This window comes from Nicotiana tabacum, chromosome 4 (assembly GCF_000715075.1).
Source record: "Nicotiana tabacum cultivar K326 chromosome 4, ASM71507v2, whole genome shotgun sequence".
Taxonomy (NCBI): domain Eukaryota; kingdom Viridiplantae; phylum Streptophyta; class Magnoliopsida; order Solanales; family Solanaceae; genus Nicotiana; species Nicotiana tabacum.
In genome coordinates this window covers 146,229,933-146,236,746 of record NC_134083.1, presented here as the reverse complement: position 1 = coordinate 146,236,746, position 6,814 = coordinate 146,229,933, and the positions used below count along the sequence as shown (strand labels likewise).

The following is a 6,814-nucleotide window of genomic DNA, read 5'->3' as shown; positions in this document are numbered from 1 at the left end:
AATCAACTATGTATGATGTCTGTATAGTTAAAATGACTGACCAACTCATCCACATTATAGTCAAACATAGAGGGACTAGTAAGTAATACTGCCTCACAATAGCATATGCTTACAACGACATGGCTATAAGAAGGGGATTGTGGAGGGACCTAGAAGACTTATCCACTCAAATACAAAGCCCATAGGTAGTCATGGGTGATTTCAATAGTGTACTAAATAGAGAGAAAAGAGTAGGAAGCCTTGTCACAATGGCATAAATAAAGGACTTCGCGCAAATTTTGGACTCATGTGGACTGCAAGAACTCAAATCCACTGGGGCCTTTTACACATGGAACAATAAACAAAGTGGTGCAGATAAGGTTATGAGTAGGATTGACAGGGTAATGGTTAACACAGACTGTGTGGTTGACCTACTAGCTTCTCAAGTCAACTATATGAGTGAAGGATTGTATGATCACAGCCCCGTAGTGATGCACTAGGAGGATGGCAACACAAACACTAGAAGACCATTCAAGTATTTCAATATGTGGAGAACAACACCAGACTTTCAGATTAAAGTCAAAAGAAGCTGGGAGGCAAGAAGTATAGGAACAAAAATGTATCAATTGGTGGGGAAACTTAACAAGATGAAAAGGGTCCTAAAGGAGTTAAACAGTTCTTCCTTTCAAGAAGTAGTTCTCAAGGCAGAGTAGGCTAAGGAGAAACTAATGGATTGCCAGAAAAAGGTCCAAGCAAGTGAATTATTTCTTAGATAGAAGACAAAGGTACAATGGTTAACTCAGAGTGATCAAAACACAAAGGTGTTTCATAGTTTTATGAAAGCAAGAAGTAATAAAAATAGAATATTCTCCATAAAGAAAGTTGGGGGACAATCAGTAACTAACATAGAAGGAATTGCTCATACATTTATAGAGTTCTATACAGAACTGTTGGGGACAAATAGAGAAAGTAGAGCAAATGTTTGTAGTACCCTAGTGAGAGCAGGTTCAATTGTGACCGAGGAACAACGTGCTATGCTTGAAGCTGTTAAACAAGCATTATGGGACATAGATGGAGAGAAAGCACCAGGGCCGGATGGATATGGGAGCAATTTATTCAAAGATTGTTGGATCATTGTAGGGAAGGACCTATCAGATGGAGTATTAGAATTTTTTGCTACTGGAAAGATGTTGAGGGTACTCAATATAACGACCCAACCAGTCGTTTTACCTTTTAGAACCTCGTTCCCCTAAATAATACTCACCGTATGTACTTTTACTATTTTATGACTTGCAGGGATGGTTAGTTCGGGATTTGGAAGGGTTCGGGTTGAAATTGGAACACTTGATTCCTTAGTTTGGCTTTAAAAGGCTAAGTTTGACTTCTGTTAATGTTTTGCATAAACGACCTCAAAATCGGGATTTGACGGTTCTAATAGGTTCGTATGATGATTTCGGACTTGGGCATATATTCGAATTAGGTTTTGGATGACACGGGAGCATTTCGGCGCTTAATAGTGAAAGTTGGCTATTTAAACGTTTAAAGTTCTTCAAATTTGGTTTGGAGTAGGTTTTAGAGAAATCGAAGTTCGTTTGGAATTCCGAGCCTGAAAATAATTTCGTATGATGATTTAAGACTCGCACACAAACTTTGGGGTCAATCCGAGTAGTCCAGGTATGATTTGGTGCGTTCGGAGCATTTTGGAAACGTGAAATTCATATTTTGATTCAATTCGGTTTTGGGGTACAATTCTTAGTTTCATTGTTTATTTACGCATTTTGAGAGTTAGAGCAGGTCCATATTATATTTATAGACTTGTTGGTGCATTTGGATGGGGTCCGTATTATACTACACTTTTTTACATTTTTGTGCAGATCCAGGTACTTCGATTGTTGTTGATTATTAACTGGTTGGTCGAGCTGTGGAGATTCAAGGTAAACCTGTCGTCACATTAGCAGGCCTCAGAGTCACCTCCTGATATTTTCATTGTACTGTTTAATTCCATCTGAACAGTTGTATTTAGGGATTTTTTAGTAAACTCGGTAGAGCTTATGACTTGTACTACCTGTTTTGAAAATTATAATTTGTATAAGATTTTTATCTCGTATTTTCCATTTGATGGTTGAATTCTTCTAATTATTTAGTAAGTGTTAGGCTTACCTAGTCCTAGGGACTAGGTTCTGTCACGATATCCTACGGAGGGAAATTGGGGTTGTGACAAGTTGGTATCAGAGTTCTAGGTTCATAGGTGCTGCGAGTCATAAGCGAGTTTAGTAGAGTCTTGCGGATCGGTACAGAGACGTCTGTACTTATCTTCGAGAGGCTATGGAACTATTAGGACAAATTTACTTCTTTCATTCATATCGTGCGAGTTTATTAATCTCGAAGTTTGAACCTTGTCATTATATTCTCTCACAAATGGTGAGGACACGAGCTGCAGTTACCGACAACACTGCCCCCAGAGCCGGTGTTGCTAGGGGCCGGGGCATAGGCCGAGGAGGAGCACGTGCTACAACTAGAGCACCCATCAGAGCAACCTTTGAGGAGCCGCTAGTAGCTTCTATTGGGGGACAGGTACCGGAGGCGCTTGTGGTTACCCCAGGACCTCAGGAGACTTTGGCAATGTTCCTGAGCATGTTTGGAACATTGGCTCAAGCGAAAAGTTGATTTTGCTTGCACCAGCTACTTCACAGATCGGAGGAGGAGCTCAGACTCCCATCGCTCGTACTCCAGAGCAGCGAGTCCACGTTGGTCAGTTTTCAGGTGTCATGCCAACACAGCGTATTGTCCCAGTTTAGCCCGCGGTTAGGGCAGCAGCATATGAGAAAGAACAGCTTAGACTTGCGAAGTTCAAGAAGTATTACCCTCCTACTTTCGATGGTTGGGCTTCAGAGGATGCGCATGGGTTCCTAGGGGAGTGCTACTCTATTTCCCGCACTATGGGTATTGTGGAGACGAGTGGAGTTGCTTTTACTGCGTTCCAGCTTAAGGGAGTGGTATTTACTTATTATATATTTTTAATATCCTACTTTAAATAATATACTTAAAAATATATCTCGAATTTTGCCTCTTTATAACTATTTTTTCAAAAGAAAAGAAGAAGAACAAGAAGAAAAATTATAAATAACAGAAGAAAAAGACAGAATGCTCGATGAAAGTCTGCTATGACAAGCACAATAATTGAAATGACAAGATGGAAGCATATAATTAAAGTTTCGACGTGTTCTTGCCCACATCCTTAGACGTATCCAAACTCCTATCTTCAGATGTGTCCAAGCTCATATCCTCATACGTGTCCAAGCTCATATCCTCAAACGTGACGTCTAATCATTTAATGCCTGCAAGACTTTTCTATAAATAGAATGTAAATTTGGCATCAGAAGGGAGAGACGTTGAAAGAGAACTACTTTTATCTAAACTTTGGTCTTAACTTCTTTCTTTAACTATTTTATTTTCTTCTTGTAAGTTTTTGAATTTTATAAGAGTATTGGTAATATTCTAGAATTTTTTTTTATTGTGAGATTTAAATACTCCATAATGGAGTAATCTCGTTTGTTGGGATAGTTGATGAAACTTGATAAATATTTTTATAATATTATTTCAGTATTAATACATTCTTGGTTTGAAATTTTCTTTTTATAATTGATACCATGCTGAAATAATGGTTTTTAATTAATCATTATTATCACTTCTATATATTTTCTTTAAGTTATTCTTATATTAATTTTTTAATTCTCACGGAGCAAAATTAATATATAATAACCAATGAATAAAATAGTAGAGTGAGAATAATTTTTTGTAAAACTCTTATTTCAAATATGTAATCTTGTTTGTCTCAGTTTTAATTCTCACTGAGGAATTATTGTAGGCAAGATTACTGATTTTTAGTAAAAATATTCTCACGAAATTTTTACTACCTTTTAGCACAATTCAAGAAAGAAAATATTTCGGTTTGATCGTCCCTAGTTTTAACTCAATTAATTACATAACCTCACAGAGTGCTATTAATTGACTTTTTCTTAGTAAGCAAATATAATTGTATTAGCAAAAATAATTATTCTTTAGAGAAATACATATAGAAATTGAGATTTTATTGTAATAATATTATCAAGTGAATTCAACGATTCCCAACTCCTTTTAAATTGTGAATCTTTCGGAAGTTGTTTGTTTTGCTTTAAGTAATTAACAAGTTTTAAAATCTCACTCACCTTTCATCAATTTGGTTCTCTCAAATAGTAGTAAAAATATTAAAAGTTTGTAGCCTAGATTAACCAATCTTTGTGGGACGATATCATAAACTATACTAGAATTTGACTGAGTACGAGCAGAAAAATCCTATTGACATTGGTCTCGTCAAATTTTTGGTGTCGTTGCCGGGGATTGGCACAAGTCTACTTCAGATTAAATATTTTGTTACTAATTTGGGAACTTACTATTTGTATTATTATCTTTGTTATCAGTATTTACTAAATATTACTACTTGTAACTATATTCTATAGTAGTATTATATTATTATTTTCCATCGTTAGTTACTATTACTACTTACTGATTTCGTTTACCATTTTTTTCATTACATCTATTGCTAATTAATACTAATATAATTACTATTATCGTATACTAATAATAATAATAACATTATCGTACTATTATTTTTATTATTTTTGTTGTCCTTATTATTCATCATTTTCTTTTAATTATTTTCTTTTAAGTACTACTACTACTACACTTTAGGAGTTAAGTTCAATTTGTTTTTTAGAACTTTGAGTAGTTTATGGCCCGCTCTTCTACAAAAGAGTTGGTCAATTATGATCTTGAAATTGAAAGATCTCTTCGATTACGCAGGAAATGACAAGCATTATACTCTCAAAGCATAACTTGTGAAGGAATGGAGAATCAAGAAGTAGAAGAGCGCAACCCACTGTAAATTCCACCACCAGCCCATGCAGATAAACAATTTGATGAAGTGGCGCCAAGGCCAGAAAATAAAATCCTAAGAGATTATGCTAGAGAAAACCACTTCAACTGTGAATCTAGTTTCAGAAAATCCCCAGTGGCAGCCAAAAACTTTGAAATCAGGACCAGCCTGATTCAAACAATTCAACAATCTTGTATCTTCACTGGAGATTCATGTGAAGATCCACACAGTCATTTAATTGAATTTTTAGAACTTGTTAAAACTTCTAAGTATAATGGAGTATCTCCTGAAGAAATCAAGTTAAGGTTATTTTCTTTTTCTTTAAAAGGAGATGCCAAGACTTGGTTGCGAAGTTTGCCTCAGGGATAATTATAACATGGGATCAAATGACTCAAAAAATTTTAAACAACTATTTCTCCCCTGCTAAAACCACAAAGTTAAGACAAGACATATCTAGTTTCTTGCAGACTGACAGTGAGTCAGTATATCAAGCTTGGGAAAGATTAGATAATATGTTAAGAAAATGTCCATATCATGATATTTCTGAACATATGCAGTTGTACATTTTTTATCACGGGTTAAAACCCTCTTCTAGAAATGTGATCGATGCAGCTGCAGGAAGTTCTATAATGAGAAAAACCACAGAGGAAACATTGCTATTATTGAATGAAATTTCTGAGAATGCCATCCAATGGCCATCTGAGCGTGTAATCATCAAGAAGGCTGCTACAATAAATCAGGCAGGCGCTTTAAATACGCTAACATAAGAAATTGTTTCTTTGGCACAAATATTTGAATCTTTTTCTGGTGAATACACAACAATCAAGCCAGTCTGAGTCTTGTGACATGTGTGGAGAAAACCATCAGAACCATGAATGTCAAGCAACCAATCACAATAATGAAGATGTCAATGTCATCGGTTACAAGCAGTATTCTTTTGGATGTCCAATGGCATAGAAATATCCCAATTTTCAATGGAGCAATCCAAGTGGTGCTGAGAACTCTCAAAGCTTCTAAAAGAAACAAATACAGGGTCCACCTGGATACCAGAATCCAAACCATGGTCAATAAAACTCCATACCTTATCAGCAAGCAATTCCATATCAGCAAAGGCCTCAACAAGCCCATCCGAGTCTTGATGACCTTTTGTACAAGTACATTAAGATCACTGATGAAAAGATGGAGAGCCAAAATTCATCCCTCAAAAATTTGAAAATTCTGTTGAGCCAGCTGGCATCTCTTGTGTCAGAAAAGATTCATGGTCCCTTACCAAGCAATACAAAGAAAAATCCAAAAAGCACCTTGAGGCTATCATCTTACGGTCAGGTAAGGAACTTGATGAATCTTATGGAGACAGACAAGAAAAGAACCAACCAAAACAATAGGTAGACAATGGTAAGAATGTTGAAAACCCATCTGAACTATCATAGGAGAAATAATTCAAGAAAAAAAGAAGAAAAGAATATTGAAAAATTGACTTCTCTCCCTGTGACAATTCCTTTTCCATAAAAAATAAAAAGAGAAAAGCTTAATAGTTAATTTGCAAATTTTTTGGAGATTTTAAAATAGATTCACATCAATATTCCGTTCACTGATACTTTATTGCAAATGCCTTCATATGCCAAATTTTTAAAAGAAATTTTGTCAAGCAAAAGAAAATTAGAAGAAGTTTCTGTGGTAATGCTTAGTGAAAAATGTAGTGCTATACTTCAAAATAAGTTACCACAAAAACTTGGTGACCCAGACAGCTTTACAATTCCATACACTTTAGAACGAGTATATTTTAAAAAAGCACTTTGTGATTCTGGAGCTTCAATAAATTTGATGCCATTTTTTATCTTTTGAAAATTGAATCTCGGTGAAATGAAAGTTATAGGTGCTTCTCTTCAGTTTGTAGATCAAAGTACTAAGACACCCAAG

At 35.5% G+C, this 6,814-nt stretch overlaps 1 non-coding gene across 1 annotated transcript; it reads right to left on the bottom strand.

The window, feature by feature from the left end:
* Nucleotides 1–5,328: 5,328 nt before the first annotated feature.
* On the bottom strand, nucleotides 5,329–5,435 carry LOC142180448 (small nucleolar RNA R71). Its single transcript, XR_012709073.1, has one exon. It is a non-coding gene; the product is annotated as a small nucleolar RNA R71 (small nucleolar RNA).
* Between the last annotated feature and the right edge of the window lie 1,379 nt (nucleotides 5,436–6,814).